Source organism: Anomalospiza imberbis, chromosome 17, assembly GCF_031753505.1.
Source record: "Anomalospiza imberbis isolate Cuckoo-Finch-1a 21T00152 chromosome 17, ASM3175350v1, whole genome shotgun sequence".
NCBI lineage: Eukaryota > Metazoa > Chordata > Aves > Passeriformes > Viduidae > Anomalospiza > Anomalospiza imberbis.
Window position 1 is genome coordinate 9,551,586 of NC_089697.1, and position 27,292 is coordinate 9,578,877.

The window sequence follows — 27,292 nt, forward strand, 5'->3', positions numbered from 1 at the left end:
AAGTAAAGACATGAATAATTTCCCATCAGACTTTTGCATCCAAATGGCTCATTAAAGCTGCAGTATTCATAGCTCGTGAGAGTCCTATAGATTTACCATGGCTAGGAAAGGATGACGCCCAGCTTACTTTCCCACCAATCATTATTACACAGGAAAGTGAGCGATTTTCTTTAACTCCATTAGCATAACATTAGTGCTTATAAGGACCAGACTGGGATAGAGACTTTACAAGTCTTTTAGGTCAACAAAGTCAAAGAGGGAACCCTTTTTTTAAGAGCACAGCTTATATCTCATTAACAAAAAAAAAAAAAAAAAAAAAAAAAAACAAAAAACCAAAACAAAACAAAACAAAAAAAGCATTGTTGGCTAGTGCAGACCATGGATATTTTCAGTTTGGGGCAGTGAGGAAGCAGTTGGTATTCCCAACTCCCTCACAGCTCTGGTAGCCCTGTAACAGCTGATTTCTTCACTAGAGCTGTTGAAGGAGCATCTCGGCGCATAGTACAAAGCACAAGGAGGGAACTTCAGATCAAAATCTTTATTCTTCCTTGCAGCAGATGAAACATTGAGGCACGGGGCTCCTGGGTGGGTATGAGCAAACACTTTTGAAAGTGCATAGCATTTGCAGTGGGAACACACTGGGTTACAGCTGAGATCAATGGAGAGGCTGATAGAGATTATCAATCCTGAGTGGTCTCCCTTAGGCAGAATTGACTGGCAACCACATAATGACTCAGGCTCAGCCCACCAGTTTAGAGCCTGAGTGATAGATCTGTAGATGCCAATCATCATCATTTCCTTATCAGCAGTGTTCAAGTGGCCATTTGTCTTCTACCTGAGCCGCCCTGGTCGGGTTCAAGTGTTTCATCCTCCAAGGTGCGTCTGAGAGATCAATGCACAGCTACAGCTGGTTGAAGGGGACCAAATCCATTGAACAGTTGATTTGGTTCCATTTTACCAGCTTTAGCAAAGCATTTGGCCTCATGGGCTGTGGCAGCAGAGAAGAGAATTCCTCAGGGTCTTTTCTTTCCCAGCTGCCTGGATCTCTTCTGAACTTGCTGCCTGATGCCGCACTGGTTCAAATGGCTTCACTTTCAGGCAGTCAGGATTTATTTAAGCTTCTTAGAGGCTACGGCTGAAGAGCGGGTCTGAATTAAAGAGGCAGGTTGAACAGCAGTGGAATAGTCTGCAGCAGTAACCATCAGCCTGAAGCGTTTTTAAACTTGATATTTGGCTCTGTTTTGAGAGCCACGTTGCTATTGCTGTGACATAAGTAAATGTTAAGCTGCTGTTTTCATCCAGATGCTTTAATTATCACCTCCTGCCTCCTTTCCTTTCAGTGTTTTATGGTGTGCTGTCCTCCTCCATGCTCCGTGTTTTGGTGTCTGAAGTGACACCTAACACACAGCAGCACAGATGTCACCTGCTACAACCAGCCCAGCCCACAGCCAAGGAACTCAGGCTGCAGAACTCTTCTCCCCTCAGGGCTGTCCTTGAAAAATGGGAGGGAAAAGACTGGAACACCTGAAATCTTTTTTTAGAGGTTAGCAAACTTTGCTTCCCTACAGTGAAGCCTCCTGTGCTTTCTCATCTGGCATTAAAATCAGCATTTTCAGGAGGTTTAAGGCCTGCTCAAGCAATGGTTGCATTTGCTATCACCAGAAACCAACAGGAAAGTGGTGGAAAGGAAACAAAAGGGAGGAATGAAAGAATAAAAAAAACTTTTCTTTCTTGCAATCTCATAATCTGGCAATTTGTACCCAAATGGGGAAAGCAAGGCCCTGCTACACCACTGCTGTCCAAGTCACTCCTGTGATGGTTCACATCTCAGCACTGGGGTGTTGATTTCTCCTGGAGAGTCCTGCAGCATGAACACCCCACTGCTAAAAATAACCCAGTAAATCAAATTTAAAAATCACAGCAGCTCCAATCATTTCTGCAGTGGGAGCCAATAAAGTCAGGCCTTTCCTTCTTAACCCGGAGCCACGCGCAGATATTGCACATTGCCATGTGCATAACCTATTTAAAGAATTTATATGCGTCAGAAGGCAAAGGTGACTTTTCCCCCCTCTCCCTCGTAGCCCACCACGCTGCAAGATGATACCAAGGAAAAGCACCTGTGCTTGGAACCTCTGCACACAGAAATATTGCAAGTGGGCCAGGATTTTATCTCCTAAAGAATTCCAGGCTTCGCATTGTCACGGTAAGCGCTGCAGATCACTTAACTGCCCAAACCTGTTACTCTAAGCTGCCTATAAATAAATGGAGAGAGAGATGGAGAGAGAAAGGGAGACAGAATAGCTTTTTAAAAAGAGCTCTATAATTAATTTAATCAAGTTATCTGTAGGTACCTTTTCAAGAGACAATCAAGCCAAGGAACTAAATGGAAACTTAGACAGTGGAGACCTGGAAGTATTAAATTCATCCTTTGGTAACTTACAGGAGGCAAAGGAAAGTAATTATTTATTGGTGATTGGGTACAGGTGGAAATGCCATTAGCGAGCAAGGCTGTACAGAGCTAAGTCCTGATGGGCGCATGGATTCTGGGATAGAGTACATCAAACTGCCTGAGCATCACCACCTCAAACACAGTCTGCTCCCCAGGTATGTGTGCACTGTCCCAGCCCTGTTGATTTGGGGTCAGTCCTTTGAAAGCAGCACTGTGGGAGTGAGATCTGGGGTTACACTGAGCATCTTCTGCTGGGGGCCAGAGCTGTCCCCACTCCCCTCTACTTTGCTTTGGGGAGTGCCTTGGAGCATATTTGAAATCAATGTGAGTCAGCGTGGATGTTCTATAACATTTTGTTTAAATTCTCTGCAGTGAATTATGGGTAAGGTTTTCCTTTTTAGAAAATTAGGTTTTCTCTTCTGGATGCCATTAATCAAAACTAATGATGTCTCTCTGGTGGTGAGGCTTTCCCAGCAGCTGAGAAAGAGCAGCCCACGTTATAAAGCTGGAGAGGGCTGCAACCCACGGGGACTTGCAGCCTCCCAGCAGAGAGTGCCCAGGTCTCTGCCAGCCCAGGCACTGCCAGGCTGGTCTCTGGGGCTGTACCAGCCACCCTAACAAGATGGATTACAGATGTGGTCAGAGGTCTGAGTTGTGCTGAAGCCCCTGATCTCTCTAGTGAGGCAGGGCTCATTTCCAAATGCCTGTGGGCCCCCTCCGCTATGAAATAGGAGGGATTCAACAGGCAAGATCTGCCAGTAGAGTTTGCCAATCCTAACAGCCAGGCAGGGATCAGTGCTGCTCTCCCTTCCTGCCTGTGCCAATGTTGCAAGTGCAGCCTGCAACAGCACCCCAAACCAGACCCAGAACCTCAGCCACCCAACACCAGCACGATCAGGTTTGTGTCCAAAGCAAAGTCAGGTCTGATCATCTCCTCATGAAGTTGGGTCTTGCATTGAAAAGATGTGGAAGGAGCTGGTGCCTCCCTGCACATGGCCCTGCTCCTGGCCCTGCCATCCTGAGCTGGGCAAAGCCTACAGGAGCTGTGGGATGGCACTGGAGAGCCATGGGCACGTGGAGTGAGAGCCAGGGGCTAGAGGTGAATCAAAGCCAAAAGAGCAGAACAGACACATGCCTGGCTTTTCCTGCTCTGGTGACCCTTGTGTGGCGCCTGTGCCTGGCTGCTGGCTCTGCTGTCCATGATTATATCCAGGGAAATGGGCAAAAGCCCTCAGTGCTATGGCAAGTAGGGTCAGTAGCACCCAACACGAGAATCTCCTCTATTGCAGATCTTTCCACTTCAGCCTCAATATTCTAATAAAGACGTGTTATAGACAGTACAGAAAAGCCAAAGAATTTATCAGCATTTGTCGATATTCCTAATGAAGCAGAAGATTCAACATGCAATAGAATTAGCCTACAACAAACCCTTGCACGGGGCCCATCCTTTTGAGTCCAGATATCTCCTGCCTATTCCAGTCCAATACACTTTTGAGAAATGAGCAGCCCTCCAAGCCATTATCATTATAAGCTAAAAGGCCAAATGAGACAAAGTACTGTTACTCTTCATCTGAATAAACAAATCATTTTTAGATCAAATGCATGAACAATTTATCATTCTAAAATCCAATCAAAAGGAAAAAAACAACAATACAGAACATTGATTTCCTACAGCTTTATCTTAATGAAGTGCACATTCCCTTTGTAATTAGCTTTGGAAGGTTTTTTTTTCCCTTTCCCAAAGCTAATGTGTTATTTGATTTCCATCCAAACATTACTAAATTGAAGGAAATTTCCTCAAAATGAAGTGGCTTTTGATAATACAGGAAAATGTCTACTCTCTCACATTGCTATTTTTCCCCCAAACAGACATACTTATACTGCAGATGATTCAACTTTATTGCATGGTGTCTTTGCAAGGATGTTTAAATCAATGCCACAGTCATAGGATTCTGCCCAGTGTGCCATTTGTAAACCAGAAAATACAAGCTTACTGCTTTTATCCTTTTCCTTACAGACATCAAATATTAATTGAACTTATGTTATTACAGGGAAAAAGTAGACTGTGTTTTATTAACATTTCTAAAATTAAAGATGTTCAACCCAAAAAGTAGACTCCAGACAAGGCTCAAGAGCCTTCTGCTTGGATTTTATTTGACTTAATTAAAAAGCATTCAGTTCCTTTGTGTACTAAGGCAGTTGCTGACATTGCAGTAGCCACTCAGTCTTTCAAACCAAAACTATTACCTGAACTTAATAAAGTGTCTATTTAATTTATACACCCTCATGAACTCACCTGTCTCCAACAAACACAACATGGCTCTTGCTAATGAGCAGCGAAGGCAGCCACTTGACAGGAAACTCATCAGCACCCCGTGGTAGCTCAACTGCCCCAAAACATCATTTCCACCTCCTTTAATCTGCCTTCTCCACCATTATTGTTGTTATCCAATATCCCTGAGCCAGTGAATCCTGTGCATTGCTGGAAATGCTCTTTGCCAGGCCACATCTCCCTTCCTCCCCTAAATCTTTGCTTTAAATCTTCTCTTCTCTAAGTGATTCTGACCAGAGGTCTGTTGCTTTCACCCTGCTTCAAGGAGTACTTGCTGAAATGAAAAGGCTAATTTGAAAGTCTGGCTTTATTTGGGTGTATTGCCAAGGTACACGGCAATATCTATGACAGGGAATAAAGTTCCAAACCCTACAGTTATCACCTTATTCCTTTGTTATACAGAGCATCTAATGTGACCTTATCTCTGTCTTAACCCAAATTTTGGTCCTAGGCCTCCTGTAAAAACAACAGTCAAACACGGATCTGCTCTTTTCCAACAAGGCAGAGCATCGTTACCTGGAGGGAGCTGGCTCCATGTGGGATCAAGAGGGTCCCTCCAAAGCTCTTTTCCCGAAGCACAAGGCTCTGAGCAGGTCTCTGGGAGCTGCACCTCCTGAAACTGGCTGTGGAAATAGTTGTGGAGTTGGATTTTTTTGTTTTGCTACTCACACTCTCAAAAGAGAACAAAGCCGTTCCCTAATACAGTTTGTGCATTTTACGGATCCAACAATTAAACAGGTTTTAAAACATGTGCTGACTGCATAATCCCATACAGGGGAGTGCACTCAGCGTTTTTAAACAGCAACTAAAACGAGATTACCACTTAATAGTACAAAACACCAGCAGTCCCGTTAAAATCAATAGAAAATTAGATTCTATGAAAATGCAATATGTGTCCAATTAGTTATAATTGGAGCAAATGGTGATGCAGATAAACTCCTGGAGGCAGAGGGATTTGTCCGGAACGCTCCCCGCCAGCCGCGGGCACAGCGCAGGATGGGCCCTGGCGGGCTGTGCCATGCCCTGGGCAGGAGGGATGAGCCACCTCATACAGGAATGTTAACTCTTGTCTAATTATGGAGCTGCTCCGAGCCGGCAGGACGGCTCTGGTGCACCACTGTGCCTGGTGAAAAACAATCGGCTGTCACACAGAAACCTCCCTGTTGGACTTGACAAATTATGCCAGCAAACCTGTTTAAGAACTAAAAAAATCCTTGGACATGATGACAGGCAGAGAAAGATGCTGTGTTATTTATTTATTTATTTGCCCAGCAGAGTTTAAGAATTGTGGCTTAGTCCTGCCAATGCTCACTTTTTTTCCCCTGCCTGACTGTTGTTATATCAATTTAAACTCCTTCCCACCAATTATTTCTCAGGCTTCTTTCAACTCCTAAAAACTCAGCTGCATGGCAGAACGGGAACTAGGTTATGCAATTCTAACGCTTTATTTTTAACATCTTTGGTGCAACATATTGCCCTCCTCTTTGTTTCATCTTATGACTAAAGAAAAAGAGCGAAGATCCCCTATTGCAGTGGCGCAAAGGGACATCCCCAACCAAACATTGCTCCCTTCCTGCCCTCACACTGGATGAAAACACATAACTTGCAGTACAACAATTATTAATTTGCAGCAATTTTTGTAATATAAACACTATAAAGTAACAGTTATTTTACCAAAACTATTGGCTCAGAGCTAAGCAGCAATAACTTTCTCCAGGGTTCATATTTTCTTATTTTATATTAGTTATTCAAATTATTCAAGACTTACGGGCACAAAGAGAAACAAAAACCCTTATGTTTACCGAGACCTGAAACCTTTTTTGCATTACTGGACACAGTTACTCACAGTGTTAAGGGAAATGTCTCTCAAGAAAGGGAAAAAAAAAGAAGTGGCAGCTTTATTTGTTACGCTGACTCAGCCAAATGGTGGAACAAGAAACATTAAGCCCCAATCCATAACTTTTGTGGCTGCTCAAAGGACGTATTCTTCCTCGACACTGATAAAAGTTTAATATGTAGTTGCCCAGGTTTTTAATAAACTTGTCAACAAAAGAGCAAGGCAAATTGATGGGGACCTTCCCAGGAATAAATTCAGTTTCAAATAGGCTAAATGAGCGTGGAGGACAGGGAGGGGACGGTGCACGGGCGACTTTTGCTGGGCTTTGCAAAAATGGCACAATAGATTTTAGCGGGTGCATCTTATTGTCTCAAAGACAAGGCTTTAGGACAAAGCTGGCTTAATTTAAAGAAGGCAAAGTGGTGCAGCACAGCCCTGACACCGTGAGGGACAGAAGGGGCAAAGCCTGGACATAAATACCCATCTCACCCTGCCTGCACATTCCAGTCCCGATCCCTCAGTAGACCCGCTCAGGAACAAGCTGCAGTGTTGCTCCACGATTTTATCCCCAGTCTCCCACTGCACACATTTCAGTACATCCCTCTCAACCTGCACAGCCACCTCTTCTGTTTGGCCAAACCTTCCTCGCTCCCTGCTCCATCATTTCCCTTCAAATACTCAAGGTTGAGCTTAATTCAAGCACAACACAGTCCTTTTTCTTTGCTCTTTCAGAAGCTGTTTCACTTTCTTGCAGTCCATAGCTACAAGCACCCCTCACTTTTAGGGACCAGTTACCCTGCATCCCCATAGCCATGAGCTCCAGGCACTGCCCACCTCCTCTCAGGTTGGGAGTGAAATGACCTCATGAGATTCATTACTTTCTGCTAGCTTCAATCAAGTTGGTGTCTTAAATTATTAAGACTTGGGGTTTTTTTGTTAATTTGTTTACCCAAAGTAAACACAAATATTAAATCAGAGCTTCCAATAGTCTCGCTGCCAGGAAATTAACAAGCAAATTAACCCGCAGCCTCCCAGAAGGGAACGCCAGTCTTTTCATCTCAGCAGCTCCTTGTGACACTTTGCTTCCCGTGTCACCATCTCCCTCCTGACACCTTCCTTTGCTTGCACAAGCAGCTTGAAAAGCCAAAAGCCAAGTCCTCTCTCCAATGCCAGGTCACAGCTCAGATTGGAAGCGCTGTCCCAGCCGTTGCGGTGAACTTTATTCTCGATTGCTCTTAGGTCACTGGATTCCTGCTCCTGTGGCTTTATCCGACTCCCCAAATGCCAGGGTTGACTTGCCTATGTAAGGTCTTTGCAGGGATGGCTTCTGTCCTTACAGCTGCTGGGTGACTTCTGCGGTTGGTGGTCACGAGTCCCACGCCTCCTGGCTGCCCAGATGCCACCTAATCCTGTCCCCCCAGAAGGGCAGCTGAGAATGAGCACTATTTATAGCAGTTGTTCCCCAGTTCCCCCAGGCTCATCAGTCTGCCCAGGGCTTTTTTAGATAGCGGCAGTGGTCCCAGCACAGGCCATATCTGGGCATGGCGAGGCATTTACAGGCACGGCTCTGTGCTTCAGGAGGAAAAAAAAAGGAAAAGGAAAAAAAAAGGAAAACCCTGCATCTGTTGGAGATGTCAGTCACCTGCTTCCCTTGAGCCTCCTGAGCACCACCAGCAACTGTTCCAACTGCTAAAACCTTTGACTATCAAACCCTGCTTTAGTCAAGACATATCTGTGTCTGAAAGCCTTCCCCTTGCACACAAGGGGGTCATCCACCAGCGCTGCTCCTCCGTACAGACTGCTCTGGAAAAATACAGACTAACCCAGGGATGCTTGCTGGTGCTGCTTACACAGTGCAAGCAAAAACACCTCGACAGCATCACAGGGTGCTGCAGTGGTCAGGAGACAGCAGCCCACAGGGACACTGCTCCACCTGTAGGTGCCCACCAAGGTGCTCAGAGCTGGGCATGTACAGCTGGTTAAGCCTGGCATAGCCCAACCTTCTCAGTGCTGGCAGAGTCACCCAGCACACAGGATCACGGCCGCACTGGTGACCAGCCAGAAGACCCGCAGTGCTGGAGCACCCCACGGACCCCATCACCCCTCATCCTACTGGGATACCCCCCACGCATCCATGGCTCCATGGGCTCATGGAGGTCCAGCCTCCATTCCTCACACCTTGCGCCTGTTCCAAGGTGTGGGGAATGCAGATGAGCGTTTGCATGACGGCACGAGGGCAGAGGGGCACAGTCCAGGCAGGCTGTGCCATCTCCCCAAATACACACCAGGCAGAACTGGGCAAGCCAATGCCAACAAAACCAGGACAATCTTGGCCTCATGTCATTGCCTCCATCCACCTTGGCCACCTCCACCTTCAGCCTCACAGTGCAAACACAGCTTCAACACCTCCTCAGCACAAACCTACTTTGCCTCGGAGGGAAACTGAGGCAAGCGAGCTACACAACTTGTCTGCAACCCCAGCGAGCCAGCAGTGGAGTCCATGTTCTCTCTTGGCTCCCATCCTTGGAGCACTGGGCTGCTCTCAGCGTGACCCCCCGCATCCCAGTGGGAAGGCAGCTCTCAGCATCGCTGTCCGCTTGGCTGAGGTCAGGAGCAACTTCAGCATCACGTGGCAAACATTTAACCCAGCATCTTCTCTGGGAGGCACCCGCCAGTGCGGCACTGAAATCAGGGAGGGATCACAGCTGAGGAGTGAGGATATTTCTCTTGCTAGGAACACACCACCCCCTCGCCCACAGTCACTGCTAAGTGCAAGATGTGGTGAAAGTCTTTAAAAATAGATATATTCCCAAGCAATTCATGCCGCTTGCATCTGGCAGGGCAAACCTAGCATGGAAGCTCTTTCTTACTGACTAAAAAGGATTGTTAGCAGCTCGAGGCTCGTGCAACCTTGACTCTCTCCTCCTCTCTTCAGGGCCTTCTCTTGTTCTTGGCCTAAACCAGTCCTGGGAAACACAAGGGAAGCCCTGCCCAGCTAGGCTGGTGTCAAAGGCAGGGAAAGATACTGCAGTGCAGTGCTGATCTCTTCTGCAATCGGACGTGCAGACTAGCCCGAGTGCTGAGTCAGCACAATTTCTTTTTTGATTGGTTGATCTGAGTAACATATTTTCAATGTATACTAAAGGGGCAGCAATTAATACCTTTTCCCCCTTTCCCCACTTTCCCAAACTGCTTCGAATCGAATGCACAAATCTCACCCCCAAAGTCACACTCTGGTCCTAAATATTCTGAGGCTCTTTCATTTTTAATTTAGGGCATTAAAAAAAAAAAAATTTGCAATCTAAGCGATGCTCACTTTGATCGACTTGTGCTGCTGCAGCTAAAATATCTGTCCTGCAGGTCAATCTAATCATGCTTAATAGCAGTTTATTCTTCAACGCAACATTTTTCACGTTGGGTCGACAGTTTTAAATGAGATTGCTGATGCACCCCTTTACTAATGCTTTTACCAGGGCCGGCACATCCCTTGAAATACTTGTGCAATAAAATGCTTTATTGCTCTTGATGAATGCACTATTAAACTTGAATTGCAAACATGCCCCCCCTCTTTAAAAAAAAAAAAAAAATAGAGAGTGCTAGAATTTATGGGACCACCTGTCTTCCAACATTAAGTAATAGTAACAACTGTAATAATGGATCATCAATGTAACAAACACGCAAAAAGTATAGAAAAAAGAAAAACCCGCCAGGGAAAACCGCATGGCACAAATTTGTCCCTGTGCTCTCATGTGCACGTGTGAAATATCCATCTTATACCTGCCGGTAGTTCCGCTCACATGCGGGGAATTCATCTCCAGAACGGCTGGATTTTGTGAGGCATAGAATAGAAAAATTTAACTAATTTGGTCCACTGGATTTATGGCTTTTACAATTCTCAGAGCTCCTGTTTCTGTGCCTGGCACTGCACAGTACTCAGCTCGCAGGATGGATGGGCGCACCTGAGCATCCCAGCGCTGCGGGTACAGCACGAGTGCTCCTCGTATCACACCCACCACGGCTCTCAAGGCCGGGAGATGCTCACCAATTTATAGAAATCCTAAGAGAAGTGGCTTTAATTTAGCTGTAAAATAGAGCGGGCACAGTGCAATGTAACAGTTTCAGTTTTAATCCAAAGAGGTGTAAAAGGGATGAAGAGCTGCCATGGAGCGGAAGAATGGCACAAAGTGGTTGGTGAAGGCCTGCAGCCATCGCCTGCTTCCATTGGTGTCAACAGCAAGGCTACCATGGCTCTTGGGGGGCCACATCCAACCCATTTCATTTTTAACATTGTTCAAGCCCAGGTGACACCGTCCATGGCAAAGCTTCCCCCTCCATCTGCGCTGCCATGCTGCGAGACAGCGCTCAGAATTATACCTTTGAAAATATTTACATAAAAAATAAATCTGAGCACTTAGCGACTTCCTAAAGTTAGCAATTCCATGTGATTAACAAGCGTATTAATTCAGAGAGGTGGGGGGAAGGAGATAAAAATTGCATTACAAATGCAGGTATCTGCTGTAAATCAAAACATTAACACCTTTGAAAGAGCAACATGCAGTGGCACAGGGGTTTTAGTATAACCTGTGCTGAGAAGGGGATGAAAACAGAGAAGGGGGGGGAAGAAAAAAAATAGAAAAACAAAATAGAAAAACTAAAAAAGGAAAAAAAGGGAAAAAGAAAAAAAAAGAAAAATGACAAAAGGAAGGAGAAGGGAAATGAGGAGTGGGACAAAGGGTCAGCAAAGAAAGGAGGGGAATTCCATATACAAATTATATATTAGATATAATGTTATGTTATATTCAGAATGGTGAGACTTGTCCTCATTTTTCATCCAGAGACTCAAGGTAACATTGCTGATTTACAAAGGAGCAGAATTATAGTCCTGCGTGTAACCAGTGTCTTCCTGCCTGGGTTCAGCTCATTTCCCAGCATCCACCAGTTTCATATTTAAGTCTGACCCCAAAATGGGGCTGGACACCCACAGGACCAATCCTGGTGGGGTCACAGGGGCCAAGGATTGTCCCCAGGCAGGGTGGCTGCTGGTGGGGCTGAGCCCAGGGCTTGCTGCATCCCTGCAGCCAGGTCCTGAGGGACAGCGCCGCAGCCAGCCAGGAACACCCCAGCTTTCCAGGGCCCAGCACAACCAGAGCATCTGAAAGAGCCAACAGGATAATGTGCACACCAGCCATCCTCCAGTGCAAACCCGGCCTTCCCAAAGCCACCTGGCAGAAAAAGCAAAGGCTCCTCCTCTGCTGGGAAGGGGCTCGGCACTGCCCACGCCTCCATCAGCCGTGGTGTTTAATTGAAACATCAACAACAACAACAACAACAAAAAGCACCTCGATAAACCCCACAAATCCTACAGGTAGGAAATCTCCCCAGTAGCCCAACCTGTCTTTTCTCACCCACTACTCACGAGCACCTGCTTGAGTTTGATTCCCCTTGGCGTTCCTGGAACAAGTGATGGCGGCGCTCACCGTGAATAGAGACGGATAAAGGCTCCCCAAAATCCAAACTCAGAGCCTCGACTGTTCCCATGCCTGGGGGAGGATGCTGCCATGGGAAAGACTTGATTAACCTCTGCATAACATGTCCTGGCACCACAGCTACCAAACGATGCCTGAGGAGCTGTGAGCAAGGTGAAGATGGGGTTGTGATTGCAGGGAAATCACTCAAAAGCCAAATGCTGCCCTCAGCGGCCCCACAGAGGTGGAAACTGGAGTTTGGGAAACTGGGGAGCGGCTTTTTGAGGAGTTCAGCTTTTTACATCATAGCAATTTCACAGAAACATGAGGAAATTTGGGGCTGAAAGCTTTAAACCCTCAGATGTGACTCCCGCTTAGGCAGAACATTAAATGTGTCTTTAAACCAAATTTCTTTTATCTTGCCACATTATTGTAGGATCCTGGAAAAACAGCCAATTCCAGAATTAAATGATCTAATTTTCTTATTTAAGACCCCGATATTCAGGCCACTCCTCTGGCTTTAGCTGTGATCCGCTGACTCCATGGCTCACCACACTGACCAGGAAGGTCTCCTTCTCTCCAGTTTTAAGCACAAAAAGTTTTAATGTCGGAAAGATTCAAAAAGCGGAATTTGCACACTAATTTAAAGCTAAAGCACCACACGCCCAAGTCACAACTGTTGTCTCCTTTTCCTCTCTCTTCTTCTCCCCCCACCATCCACCTCCTTTTGTTGTTCCTAGATTTAAAGATCAGCCAGCTTTGTTTGCTATCTGGCCTTATTTTTGGGGTAAAAAGGGTCGATGGAGAAGCAGGAGAAGGGAGCGATTGGCCTGTATCCCTGTTAAAACCCAGGAGCGGACAGCCAGCTTTCCTCTGGCATCGCCTTTCAAAGCCCATGCCGCAGTCAGCATATTGAATATTTAATGTCCTGATGAGCATTTCCACCTGCTGACACAGGCAAAGTGACAGAACAATACACGCGCTGGAACAAGATCATCAATTGACTCCCCAGTCAGTCTGCCGGGTCAGGCAGTTAAAAAAAATAATAATATAAAATAATCTGTCTGTCTTTCTCCCCCGCCTTGCCCGGGGTCACACATTGCTCCTCTGAGAAGGATTCCCACCTGAAATACATACTTCTTTACATTCCATAGCTTGCCAGGTTCATATGGGCATATAAAGAAGTATGTCTCTCAAGCAGGTAGTTTCAATATGCGCATTTATATGGTCACAGGAGGAAAAATAACGCTGATTTACAATTTACATCCTGAGAGTGAGTTACGGCTCAGTTCAAACCAGCAGACTTTCCTCCTGCCCAGCCCATGTGCAGACAGACACACACCCCAGCTCCCTATCCTTGCCAGTAAAGCTGGGCTGAGCCCTCGGCAGATGATGGATTTTGGGTCCTGGGAAGGGGAACTGCAGAATTCACTGGACACAAAGCAGCAGAGGTCCAGTGGCTGCCCTAGCAGGGGCTCTTTGAAACATAAACGGCACAGAGTAACAGCCAGCCTCCCACTCCACCTAAAAAGTAGGTGTTTCAATTCTAAATCATAAACTTCTAGCATTTAAAAAAGACAAAAATGTGGTTTAGAGGAAAGCCTTTGCTGTACATGCATATAGGTTTCATTCCAGACAAAGCCATGTGGGAGAAAGTTAAATATCTATCAATTCCCAATTGCCTCCATCCTACAATTTGGAAACAAAAAGCCAATTTGTTTTCAGAAAGCCAAGAATCGAATGGCAAGCTACTGATTTACAAACCACACCGGGAAGGACTGCTCCATTCGCCAGAGTAAGAGAACTCATCAGCCTCAGACACGCGATTGCTTTATCAGTAAGTAGAGATTAAAGCATAGGAAGAAGAAAGCATCTTACCTAGTGAATCCAATGTTTTTTCCTCTGCTGGTCCCTGGGAGCGAGACACTACCCCCACAGATAAGCAACCCCCAAAAAGATAGCGCATGCCTTTTGGCACGTTCAGGGCATTAAAAATAAAAAATAATTAAAAATTGCTTCTAATAACTCATCCGGTTGAGCTCCACGCCAGCTAAGGGGCTTTGGGAAGACCTGCAGACATAAAAGGCAGCCAAAGCGAGGTGCTGGGAGCTCGGGCCAAAGCCTTGCCGAGTTCTTCCCGCAGCCCCCGTGGGCTGCGCGCCCCGGCCGGCACCGCGCTGTGCCCCCGTGAGGCTCGGTCCCGCACGCAGCCCTGCCTCTGCCCCTCTCCCTCGCCTCCCTCGCAGCCGTGCTGAGCTTTAAAGCTCCCTGAACAATGTGGGCCGAGCGGCAGGGCTGCGCTCGCCGCCCGGGCTGAATGGGAGACTATAATGGGCAGGATTTAGGCAGGAGCGCGGCGGAGGTCACGCCGGGCGCTGCCTGCTCGCTCAGCAGGGCGGGCACGGTGCCTCCTCACCTGCGCCCGCCGCGGCCGCCGATCGATACCAATTTACAGGCAAATGTGCAATGGCTGCCTCCGTGTTAATGAATTTTACCGTTCCTCACAGTCTTCTAATGGACCCTTTAAAGAGGGTTTAAGTAAACTTAGCAAGTGGCAAACTAAGCACTTTGGAATACCTAATTGCATCGATGCGTCTCACTGCTTTTTAAAATATCACTGCCAGCTGGGGAGCAAATATTTCCCTGCGCCCCATCGACTTCCAGCACCACTGAAGAGCAAAGGCCGCATGGAGCCCGGGTGTAAATCCGCTGTGCTCAGCCCCAAGCCCCAAAATCGCTTCGCACCCCTCATGCAACACCAGCACGTGCCTCGGTCCTGGCTCTGTGCAGCTTCCCCCTCATTCCATCAGTTTGTTGGCCCTTTTAACCATCATTATTTGTCTCATTTAAAGGCAAATTTCAGCCTTTAGTTTGGATTAAGGGGAAGAGTGATGGAGCTGTGGCACTGGTGTAATGCATGACTGCAGTGAAATTAAAGCAAAGGGAGAGCTGAAGAGTGTGAGGGAAAGTCTGAGTGATTCAGATTAAAAAAAAAAAAAAAAACCAAACAAACAACAAAAACAAAGTGTTGGTGGCGGGGTGTTGCACAGCCAAGCACTCCATGGTATTGAATTTCCTTCAGACTGACAGCAGTAGAACAGCTACTGGACTTCTTGGGCTGTTAAACATCTGCACCTTGTACCCAGTTTGATTTCCTCAAATGCATTTGACATGGGCTGTCCTAAACAGTCCCCATCTTCTGCAGACCAGTGGGACAGCAGCTGCCAGCCACCTAAAGCAAGCCCTGTGGAAGAGCTTTAGAAAAATGACCTTATAAATCCTTACTAGAATGAAGACAACGACACAACCACAGCTGCAGAGTTCATCGTGGCGATTTAAATTTGCTTTGAGGTTCTGGGTGGAATCTTATGCTTTCCAGGGTTGTACCATTTGGTGGAGGAGCAGACAAATGGCCGTGATGGTGCCTTTAATGTAATATCAGAGGCACCCTGTGGATCCCATCCTCCAGCCACCACCAGGAGTAGAGTGGTGGTGGGTGAACATCAGCTACTATCCTCAACCCACTTGGGCTCGCTGAGCTCCTACGCTTGCTCTTGGCAGAAAAACATGCACAATAAAACTGTGGCTGTTCTGCAGAGAAAAACGGATGGAGACCTGGATCATGCAGAGGCCAAGGGGCAAATAAAAGGGGAGGGAAGAGCCTGAGGTATCGCCTGAAGGCGAAAGAGGAAGGAGCGGGGCGAGAGGGATGGAAAGCAACATGCTGTATATTATATCCCTGCTCTGCCCAAGCCTCAAGGTGCTGCTCAGGTCCAAGTGTCAAAGTCAAACTGAAGCTGTGCAGCAGAAACCTTTGGGGACTTTGTAGTCAGCCCCAGTGTAGGGCTGGGCACTGGAGAAGGGACATGCCAGCGGGGCCGAGCTGGAGGCAGGTGCTCGTCCCAGCACAGCCCATGGCAGAGAGACTGAGCTCAGACCTTGGGAGCCACAGACACAACCATCTGCTCGAGAGGAACCCAGCAATTAAACTGACAGCACAAATCACGGATTTCTGCCTATACAATTACACAGTGCACACTCCCTCCGGCACAGGCACACATATACCTGTATCCACACTCCCCACACAGCCTGGAGATGGGCTGTGTCTGGGTGATACATTACACCTGCTTGTATATAGCATTTATATACCTATGCATAAAGATGCATATAAAATATCCATATGCATGCTATAAAACGTACCTAAATCTGCATGAGTGTGTGCGTGCACCACAGTATCCACCTCTACCAAACTGGTGTCTATATATTCATGTGATAGGAACCACCACTGTCATATAAAATATAATGACCACAGTCAACTCTGAGTTGCAGAAGCATTAACAATCAATTTATGTTACACTTCATGTAACCTGAATTCCAAACCCTTGCAGGGAAACCTAACTTCTTCTCCTCCCCATATTCCCTTTCTGATCATCCACAAACCATGCGCCTATAATTAATACTCATTTCTTGGCATTTTAACAGTTAATCACTACAGCACTGAGATCATTGCAAGTTAGGCTAAGTTTAACCACCTCTCACCCTTTTGCTCTGCCTGATATCAGCTCATAGCATTAGTTTGTTGCAAATAAATAAATAAAGCCCCAATCCCCCCAGGTGTCATTAGCCAGCCTGTGTCTGAATTAGGCATTTAAAGGCCGGTTTAACCTTGCAGAACGGTTGCATGTCAAAGTTCTAACATTTCAGTTCAGATTATTCTAGTGCACTGCTTGCTCTGCAGTTTGTTAGTTTTTGGTTTTTTTTGTTTTCTTTTTTTTTTTTTTTTTAATGCGGAGTATGCCACAGCAGAACAAAAAAAAAGAGGGGGGTGAGGTTTCCTAAGCGATCCACAGATTAAACACACATCCAGCAAATCCCCACATAGACACACACACACACACACATACATTTGTGTATGCAGAAGCCCACATTTAAGTCCCTGGGTAAGTTGGATTGGCAGGTAAGTCCTGCATTGGCCAGGAAAAGTGTTTAAACCAAGCTGAGCTGGTAGCGGTTAAAGGCAAGACAGGGAGCAGAAGAGAGGGAAAAAAAAAAAAAAAAAAAAGAAGACATACCAGTTAGGAGCTTCTGTTGCAGCAGAGGACTCACCAGAGCACTAGCTGAAAGCTGAATCAGCTTTCGAGAGTTAGGGATGCATAGAGGAGGGTCATGGAATCACAAGGTAATAATGCGCTTCATGCTGCAGCCGTCAGCCTTCTCCTTATAGCCAATCTCTAATGCAGGAAGGGAACAGAGAGCAGGCCCAGGGATGGGATTAGTCCTCACTTGGAGAGAAAAAAAAATAAATAAATAAAAAAATCACCAGGCAAACCCTCCCCTCCCACCCACCCTTACCTCGCCCCCGCCGCCCAGCACCGCCACAACTCCATCCCTCCATGCCCGCTGCTGCACCGCATCGCAGCGCGGTGCCGCGGGGTGCGGGGAGGCAGCGCGGTGCCGCGGGGGCTGCGCGGGGCGGGCGGGGAGCGCGCTCGGGCAGCGCCGCGGCCAGCCGGGGGTTAAGGAGCAGCCACCGTGCCCGCCCGGATTGCAGCACACCTTGATGCGAGAGGCTGCGCCGGCACGAGTGCCTGCGCGCCCCCCCCCCCCCACTCCCTTCCCTCCTCCTCCTCCTTGTCACCCCCCCGGGGGTCAGCCCGGGCTGGGGGTCAGGCTGCGGGGGGATGCACACGGCTGGGGGGGCTGGCGGAGGGAGGGGGCCGCTCTGGTCAGGACGCGAGTCCACCTTTCCAGTGCTTATATACCCAACGAAGCATCCCAAACACGCACCCCCGGGCGCGCGGCCCCTGCTCCTGCTCTTCCCTCCCTGACCATATTTAGTCAACCACGGCAAAAAATAGCCCGTCAGCTGGAGCCTGCCGAGCAGGGCTTGGAGTTCAATCGCTCCTCGCAGCCCATTGACTACTGGTCCTGCAGGGTCCTGACTCTGCCTTTTTTTTCCCCTCGGCTATTTTTAGCTAGGCCAAATAAAGAGGGAGCTCATCTTACTACTCTGTGCCGGCCCGAGGTTTCGCAGGGCCCTGGCTATGTTTGGTAAGCGCCAGCGTTGAGAGACACAGAGCGGAGACCTTTCCATGCTGGAAAACCTCAGGCTGTCTCCTGCTTTGGTTCTTTTCTTCTCCTTTCCTTTCTTTCATTTGTATTTCTTCCTCCGTGGTAGAAAGGTCTCCAGGTGAGAAGGAGGGGAAGAAGCTCAAAAGATCCCGATTTTCACCTTACAGAAGGTGAAGAAGAGGAACTGCGTTTCAAAAACCTCATGCTGGGGCCAAGTCCTTCACCACAATGTCCTGGGCACATTGTCTGGCCACATCTGTCCTCCTGTGTCTCCAAAGGTGCTGAAGGCTGGGAAGGTGTTGGACTTTCTGCCCTACATGGAGAGCACTGGGGATCCTCATTGCCAGGCAGGGAAACTCCCCTGTCAGGGTGGTTAATGTGGACTACCAGCACAGCGGTCTCTTCTGGGTTATGAGGCCACAGGATCTTTCCAACCTCCAAAGTTTCATCCAGTGGTACAGCAGGGAGAGGAGATTTTGGCAGTGCAGGTACTGCCCTTGGCTTGTGCCCAGAGAAGCAGGTGAACATCTCTAGAAACTTGAGTTACACCCAGCTTCAAATTGAAGATGTCCAGGGCCCTGAGGAGCTCACCTGGGGATAGCACATAACGGATGACAGACATGGCAATGTCTGCACTCAGCCAACCTGTCCTGCTTGCTTGCAGCAGACCCCCATTGTGGAGCACCTCCCCAGTCCCATGTCCCTCCCTGCCAAGCTCTCTGCAGGTCTCTACACCTCACTGAGGCTCCCAGAAGGACCATGACACCTCAGACCCCAAGGGCACCTCATGCTGCTGACAGAGCAGCGCTGTGGGTGGGCTTTGGGGGATCAGGGCTGGAGGGACCAGCACCTGGCAATGGATGCATGGGTGGTGGTGGCTGGATGTGGATCTGGGTTGGGAAGTTTGCACAAGCCTGGTGAGGTGCCCAACACCCTCTGCTCCTATCAGCAATCCATGGATATGGAGTGCTGTGTGACAGGGACGGCCACTCACAGAGACCCAGCACCGTGACCCCGAAGGACACCTCCACTTAGGACATCCATGTGAGAACATCAGGAAACACTTGTCTGAGGTTGTTAGACTTGTTGGGAGCTGATAGTAAGACATCTAAGGAGAGGAAATGCCTGCAGGAACCACCCCATAGTGCCACGAGGTGGGAAGGGCCCCCAGGAGGTCCCAGAGGTGTGTCCCTGGGCTCCCGGAGGTCCCCAGCTCCGAGGACAATGCCAGAAATAGCCACTACCCGTGACGTGTCTGCTCTCTGTCCTGGGCTGCTTTGGCTTTTTCTGTGTCTCAGCCTGAGCTCTGCTGGGAACCTGGATCCCCTCTGCTGCCCCCCACTCCCAAGGCTGTTCCACACCGTCAGTGTTCCGGCAGCCCAGGACAGGTGTGTGGCAGCAAAACCACAAAGTCTGGTGTCCTGTTGGTGCCAGAGTCATCTCTACAGTGACCACAACATAGAGCGGCCCTCAGGCAGCTCTGTCTGAGCCCAGGAACCAAACCTGCCGCTCCTCATGGGACTGGCAGTGGGGACAGAGACTGTAGGAGAGCCTCTCCCCCATCCCCACTCCTCTGCCCCAGCATGGTCCTTGTGATCACCGCTGTCCCCTCTGCACCCTCAGCTTCTTTTCCCATGGAGCAGCTGGGAATTTCTCCACAATGACATGAACCACTGTTGGGTTTTTCTCCTCCCTTTTTCCATTGTTGCAGGGATGTCCAAGCTGCTTCTCCCTGGACATCAGTCAGGACTGTCAGGGCTTTCCCAGCCTGTGCCCTTTCAATAGCTGAAGACATGGAAGCTCTTCTCCATCCTGACTCACCTCAGGATCACCCCAGGAAGGCCTTTACCCAAAATACCAGCCCAGTCAGCACAGGGAAGCATTGCCTGGTACTCCCTGGGGAGCACCTGGGGCTTTTGAGAGCCCGAGTGCCAGGAGCAATGGGTTCTCATGATGTTTTGGGGCGCATCTGAAATCACAAAGTGCCCGGGGTGTGTGGCTGCCTGTGCCCCAGCAGGACCCTGCCCCGGCCGCAGGGGAGCTCTTAGGAACCACTCACTCTTACAGGCACAGCCATGCCCTTCTTTGGATTGAGTGAGCTGTTATCACCTCCCTGACAGGTTCCCCAGCATTGAGAATCCATCCCAACACTGAGATATGTTGGGAACAGGAGCAAACTATAAAGGGAGATGAACCAACAGCAAATCTCAGAGACGTGAATTAAGAGATTGTTTAAAACCCAAACATAGGTTTTGCGCACAGATTTCTTCTCTTCCCTAATTGCTTTAAAAAACACACTCACCCTTGAGCCCCTAATGGGACTAAAATATCTGTGTTCTCTCCAAAGTACGTGGCATCTTTTTATCAGGACTTGGTTTGGGGCTTGTTCCATGGCCTGATAATGCTGGGAGTTGGGGATGCAGGGAGTGCTGGGAGAGATGGGGCCTGGGTGAAACCACCACCATCAGACAGGCTTTATATATATGTATATATATATATTTGTATACATATATACACATATGCCTAATAACATATTCATGTGTGCACATAATAATTCTGCATTAAAACTCCTCTAAACGAAGAAACTTGAGGAAGCTGCTCAGCAGCCTGTAAAACTGAGCCAGTTCAAAGTGATATGTGAGAGATTGCAACACTCCAAACAAAATGCAAGATGTTACTTTAAAAGAACCAGGCTCGGGCTTTTGAATTTATGTAACCTAAACTGATTTTGTCTGTTTAAAATTGTTGTTGCGTGTTGGGAATCTCAAAGAGGTGAGGAGCAAAGCTGCAGACGTTTCCTTTGGAGTCCAAGATTACAAGCCCCTTTGCTTTTCCCTTCAGCTCCAAAGCTGTTAATGGTTTGCTTCATTTTATTAACAGCAGACAAGAAAAAAAAAATTCCTCCTCGGAGCCTGTGTGAGGTGACAAGCTGGATAATAACAGCTCCTTTGGAAGTTTTTATAGTGCATTAGGCAAACATAGTGGATGTTTATAGACTTTTAAAAATGCTGATTATATAAAAATGCATTTATAGCCTTCTAAAATACCAAGCTACTGTAATATAAATATTTCCAATAATAAAAACAAAAAATGCAAATTATTGGCTTGATTGGGGCATTTTTAAAAAATTGATTTCTCCTTTTCTTTGGGCCAAAAGCTGATCTCAAACCATAAGGCTGGCCAATACCCTGTGAAATGAGTCAGGTCAGTCAGGTTTTCACGTCCTGCAGAAGATGCTGCACTGTCCTGGGATGAAGCCAAACTGACTGAACCATGCACCCCATTCCCCTTTCCAGCACCTCAAACACCTCTGGCTCAAGGGAGCTCCTGGAATGTCCATTGGACCTCCCAGCAACCTGCTGGCCCAGCCACCTTCCCCCGTGGCTGGTGCTGAGGAGCCTCTTGGTCACCCAGTGCTTGGTCTTCCTCTGTTCTCCATAAGAACTTGTATGAATAATTAATTTTTTATTGGCACAGAAGCCTGAGTGTGGCTCTGTCCTGTTCCAAGCTGATAAGGTTGCTGGGGATGTGCCTTTTCCCTTCCTTGTCTTTTTTTTTCTACTTTGACACAAAATTCCATCAGTAGGTGGAATTGGTTTTTGCCAATGGCAGTTGTCTCAACACAGATAAATTCTTTCAAAAAATTAAGCTTCTGACAATTTGGCATGTTCTCACCAAAAAATACTCCAAACACTTAGTGAAAGATGAGTTTTTTGGGGTTTTTTTGGTTTGTTTTTTGTTTTTTTTTTTTTGTTTTTTTTTTTTTTTTTTTTCTTTTTCTTTTATTAGTAATTGGGAAAGACCAACTCTGGGCTTTGGAGCTGCCTGCAAAGTCCTCAAAGTCAGCATGAGATCAGGCTTTTAAAACATACAATACACAGTTTAACTCAAAAGAAAAGGATTTATTTCAATTTCATCTCCCTGGAGCTAATTTTCTTCCTTCTGGTAATTTAAGTTCTATTTTTTAAATAATTTTTTTTCAGTGTCTCACCTCTCCAGTAACAGAGCCCATTGCAAAATTTCCCATTGCTTAAGAAAATCTCAGCCCCAGTGGTGAGGAAGGATGGAGGGAAGATGCTGCCTGCAGCTCTGCCACCAGATGAAGGCAGCAATTGCATCACCATTTTGCAACATAACAGTGCTCAAAAAGACATCTCCTAACTTCTCCCAGAGGCCAGCTCCAACCTTCTCTGCTGTACACAGACATAACCCATCTGTGTGACACACACAGTTCATGCCATATAATGAAAAATGTGGGCTAGGTTTTTTTTTTTTTTTTTTCTTTTTTTTTCCTTTCATTTGGTGTTTCTAAAAAGAGAAAGAAAATAAAATTCTTTTCCAAGCTAGTGACAAACGGAAGTGGTGTTCATCGACAGCACAATAGTCACACTTTTTCTCTTCAAAATCCTAATGTGGGAGGCACTGTTGTGTTGGTCTCCCATGTTTAATTGGGAAACTGAGGCAGGAGAAGGAGTTGCTTTGCCTGGGAAGGGAAGGAACAGGCGGGGGGTGCTGGGGCTGATCCCCAGCCCAGCCACTCCGGGGCTTATCAGCCTCTCACTGTTGGCAGATGCAACAGTGACATTAGAGATAACCGAGCCAATTACCCACAGCTGACTTGAGCCCATTCACATGTTGGGGGCTTTTTTTTGGTTTTTTTTGCCTCAGCAAGATGTGAGGGTTGGGTTTTTCTTTGACTTTTTAGAAGCTGTGGAATCCAGCTGTGGGATGCTCTCCCAAGGATGAAATATGGTTGTTTCAGGGGCTGGCTGGGAAGCTCTGGCTCTCTCTGTATGCACATATATGCAAATCCAGCATGTTGTGCCTGCAGATGGCATGTGTAATATAATACTCTTGTTTTGGAAGGTGTTTCCCTGAAGACACTATCTACCTCCTCCCAACAGAAATGTTTTTATATTATTTGGGGCTCCCTTCATTTCTGGAGCAAAATGAACAGTGGGCAAAAATACAGAACAAAATATTTTCATAGTGCTCTGTTTGCTTTAAAAGTACCTATCTCTCAGATACTTGGCTCTTACTGTAGTTTTAAAAGATTATGCCATCATACTTTGAAGGAAAGAACAAAGGACCACTCATAAATTTAACCAAACTTCCCATATTTTCCAATCTGTCTGATGTCTCTGAAACCTGGGATCTTCTTTTGTGTCAGGGACATTTATGTCTTCTCCAATGTCCTTCCAACAATACGTGTTCCAGCAACAGGGATTGCATTATATACTGTGGTTTTGTCTGTGGCAGAACAAAATTAAATGAGAACATAAATTACTCTGCTCCTGGAATAAAGAAACAAGCTAAAGAGCGCTGTTGCCTTTTTTTTTTCCCAAAGTGGGGTGGGGTTTCTTTTTTTGATAGGATGAGTTAGATTTCCTGAACCCATGTGCAAATTAAAAAGTTCACAGTTCAGGCTTATTGTGAAGACTAAATCTCAGCCTCATTTTGAGAGGCAGCGTGTTTAGGAAGACACATTTGGATTTATATAAGAACTTGTAATTGGCTTCCTGCATCTTCCTTGAGCAAGCATGCCTCCTGCCCCTCCCAGATTAACTCTGGTGGTACTTAACAGCAAACAAGGACACTTGTGGCTTGGTACACTCTACAGAAATATCTCCTGATTGTCGTGGAGCTCTGTAACACTCCTCTGAGAAGACCCACTGCCTCAAATAACCCATTCCTGAAATGCAGCAGTGCCCTTTGCACCCCCAGGTGCAGCCTGGTGCAGGGCACTGTCCTCAGAGAGGTTTTAAAGCAGCAAGAAGAGCATCCTTGGAGGGATGAGGGCTGCAGCAGGGACACACTAGTGGAGAAGGTCCAGGTCTCCTTGAGTACCTCCACACCACCCACTGAGCACAAACCTGCTCTGGTTCTCTTACCAGGCTCCTTCTCCACTGCAAATCTCAGACCAGGAGTGCCTGGGGTCACTGCTGGTGGCTGACCGGAGCCTGGGCTGTACAGACCGGTTTGGGAGCAGAGAACTGGGGAAGGATGGGGAGAAACCAGATCAGGAGCTGACACGGGAGATGCTTAGGCTGTGGGAATAGCAGAGTGCTGGAAGGGCTCCGCGCTTTATTGCTCAAACACATCTTTTCCCTGCGTACAGGCTAAGGTAACAAGATGCATGATTTATTTAGCACAGGGAAAGCAGCTGTTCAGAGGCAGTGCAGGAGTTTTTAGGCAATCATGTTCAGCTCCCGAGGAGTCCCATTTACAAATGCTCGCTGCTTCATTTTACCCCCTCCCTGCCTCTCGCTCCCCCGCCGTTATCTCGCCGTCAGGCTGTGCTGCGGATGCCTCAGGCTCTCACTCAGCCCTTACGTCTGCCTTCACTTCAATTTCCTGAAGTTCTTGGGACTGCCTGGCTCTGAGGGTCACCCCACCACCCTTATCTAATCTAGGAGACTATTTCTGAGTTTCTCACAGCGTCTGAGCCAAGGAACTCCAGCAGCACTGTGGCATTAAAAACAAGCCACCCACTGCAGCCAGGGGCATTTTGAGGCTTTGCTTCTTGCCCAGGAGCAGGTAAGACATCCTTGAGGGACCCGTGCCAGCAGCTGTGTGCCCAGTGCTCAGATCAAACCCTCTGCAAGTTCACCTTTCCCACAGGGTCTGTGCTCCCACCCAAAATGTGTTATACGGGACTTGTATGTGTGGCTATGACTGGGGGTCAACCTCATCCATACAAATCATATCTTCTCCTCTTTTGTCCCATTCCAGGGCTGGGAATAAAACCACAGAATTTCCAGAGACAGTGTTGGTGGTGCAGGGCTCACCAGCTCACAGGGCTCGGGGTTTGGGAGTCACCTGGGAATCACAGCACGTACCCTCAGCCCTTCCGCAGAATTTCTAAGCAATCTGGAATTAACTGTTCTCCTGCAAGTAACTCACTAATAGACGTGATTAGCAATTAAGAAAAACATTATTATCTGTCACATGGGAATGAGGAAATATTCACTGCAAACCTGTGCGTGACAGCAGTAGGAAAAGGGTCCAAGAGGGCTAAGAAAATATCAGGGAGACAGTGTCATGGCAAAGGTTACCATGGGTAAGGACATAATGATGGGAGAAGAAGCCAACAAGTTGATCCATGAAGGAAATGAATGAACAGCAGTGCCACAGCAGAGTGTGCACCATGTTGCACTGACAGGAGAAAGTAATTTATCACTAAATATGGGGAAAAGTTCTTCTGAAAGATCCAAGAAACCTAAGTAAACCAGGTTTAGTTAGGACATAGCCCTCGTGAGCCATGAACTTACAGGGGCACTGATGGGATTTTGTCCATTCCTTTTGGTCAGGCTTCTCTATTTATTTAATATTAACCAATTTACTCAAGTGTAAGCTAAGAACCAGTGGATTATAATAAATATTTATTGAATTTTAACAAATCTGTAGGATCTGTATGTATATTAATCTTCATTATAAGTGCTGCCACTTGCCACTTAACCTACAGAAGCTCTCTTCCAAATTTATTATAGTAAATACATATTTGAGATGACTAATTTACAGCATTAGCAGAATAAATTTATGTCACTTTCCATATTTCCTGGTTTTGCCAGCTCCTTATTCCTGAGAATTCCACAGGAACCAGCTAACAGGCCCCAAAACTAGAAGTGAAATTAATATTTTGAGAAGTTCACTGACCACTTTGTAAACCAGGAGTCATGAGGGAAATAAATCCCAGAACTGTGAAGGACAATGCTAAAGCCAAAGGTCTCCTTGGAGGTTGAAGCAGAGAGCAGATGCCCCAGCCTTCTCCTTCTGGGGGCATCAGGAGTATGAGCCTTTTCCTCAGACACATGTTTTACTGCATAGACAGAAGTCAAAGTCCTGCTGTCTGCTATTCCTCCCATGAATGTGATTAAATTCGGCTTTCATGTTCAAAACTTAGTGAAATGTCCACAGATTGTGAATGCTCAATCCACCTTCCTTTAGGAATCCATGCCAAGAAGCCTGAGGGTCATCATGCAAAACTCACTGCAGTCAATAAATGGCTCATTTTGATGCCAGTGGCACAGACCCAGATTTTCTAAGTCCAGCCTCTGAAAGCATCTGTGGGTTTTGCACATATCTGACCTGGGGCTACAATTTTGCAAGCAAGTCCTGGATCTCTCCTTGATTTTTGTCCTGGAATTGAGTGTATCTCACAGTGAGTGTGCAGTGAGGTGTGTGCCCATTCCATGGCAGGGGTGAGGTGTGTTGTTCTGCAGTAATGGCATGGTAACTCCATTAGAAATAATGGTAATTATATTGTGACTCCCCTTAACGCTACCGGATTTTATCCTAATGACTGTTCAGTTACTTCATTTTTATTGTCTGTGTCTTGGGATGGAGTTTTTGGAGTGTGCTGCTAATGCATTGGAAATTAAGAGTGTTCATGGGCCCGTGGGTGATCTGTACCCAGCTGCATATTTGTGTTCCTAAAGCAAAGAGGCTGTGAAATCTAAAGGGATTTAGTCGAGGAATAGGAAGTGCAGCCCTGCCATGAGTCCATCAGGAATGTCACCCTTGTTGGGAGGCAGTGGGAAGTGCAAACAAGTTCCTGCGGCACAGAGCTCCCCAGGAAACTCAAGTAGGTGTCATTGGATGCAGGAAAAGTGGAGCAGCAGCTGAATCATTGCCTGATTTGTAGGGAAGATGTCTGGGACACACACTGGCAGCTGCACCAAGAGAAACTGCCTTGGGCCTTCCCAAACTGCAACCCTAGCCTAATATTTTCTTCCTTAACCTTTGTGCTAATGAGAGATAACAACCAGACTCTTGGCTGAGGCTGGAGCTGGAGCTTTCCCTCCTGCTACTTTGTTTACAAGGAAAGGGCTCCTTTTGTCTGGTGTCTTTGTGGCTCATTATGGCCATAATTTATTTGGGGACACTGTTTTTTGTAATGTGCAAATTGCCTTTCTCCAGGGAGGACCCGGCTTCAGAGCGGAGTCGCCACCTCTCCGGTTCGCAGCTCACCCAGACGGATCACCGCAGGTATTTTTAGAAGGTCATTTCGAAGCAGCAATTTCATCTAGTGATTTTATCTCCTGCCTTTTAGCAAATATTGTTGTGTTTTTTTTTTTTTCTCCCTTCCTGCTGTTTTAGATGGTGACAGGTTTTAATGTCAACTTCAAATTACCCCA

General features: G+C 47.0%; 1 long non-coding RNA gene across 2 annotated transcripts in view; it reads right to left on the bottom strand.

Moving 5' to 3' along the window:
• Positions 1 to 17,994, bottom strand: part of LOC137484234 (uncharacterized) — a 50,062-nt gene extending 32,068 nt beyond the window's left edge. Inside the window, exons 1-2 of one of the 2 annotated variants that reach the window (XR_011004792.1) lie at positions 17,871 to 17,994; positions 17,156 to 17,365 (exon numbers count right to left, since the gene is read on the bottom strand). This is a non-coding gene — a long non-coding RNA (uncharacterized lncRNA). Of the gene's footprint in view, positions 1 to 17,155; positions 17,366 to 17,639; positions 17,790 to 17,870 lie in introns of those variants that run through there. The other variant, XR_011004791.1, reaches the window with a different exon arrangement.
• Between the last annotated feature and the right edge of the window lie 9,298 nt (positions 17,995 to 27,292).